Here is a 503-nt window from a genome sequence, read left to right on the forward strand (position 1 = left end):
TCTTCCTCATCCTCATCCTCATCCTCATCCCCATCCTCATCCACATCCTCATCCTCATCCTCATCGTCAGACTCATCGTCACCCTCATCCTCATACTCATCCTCATCCTAATTCTAATCATAATCCAAATCCTAATCCTAGTCCTTATACTCATCCTATTCTTAATCCTTATTCTCATCCTCATCCTCTTCCTCATTCTCCTCCTCGTCATCCTCCTCATCCTCATCCTCATCCTCATCCTCATCCTCATCCTCCACCTCATGCTCATCCTGATGCTCATCGTCATCCTCAAACTCATCCTCATCCTCATCCTAATCCTCATCCTTATAATCATCCTCATCATCATCCTCATCTTTATCATCATCCTCATCCTCATCCTCGTCCTCATCCTCACACTCAAACTCATCCTCATCCTCATCCTCAACCTCATCCTCATCCTCATCCTCATCCTCATCCTCATCCTCATCCTCATCCTCATCCTCATCCTCATCCTCATCCTCATC

The sequence above is a fragment of the Lupinus angustifolius genome, unplaced genomic scaffold (assembly GCF_001865875.1).
Source record: "Lupinus angustifolius cultivar Tanjil unplaced genomic scaffold, LupAngTanjil_v1.0 Scaffold_359, whole genome shotgun sequence".
Lineage (NCBI taxonomy): Eukaryota > Viridiplantae > Streptophyta > Magnoliopsida > Fabales > Fabaceae > Lupinus > Lupinus angustifolius.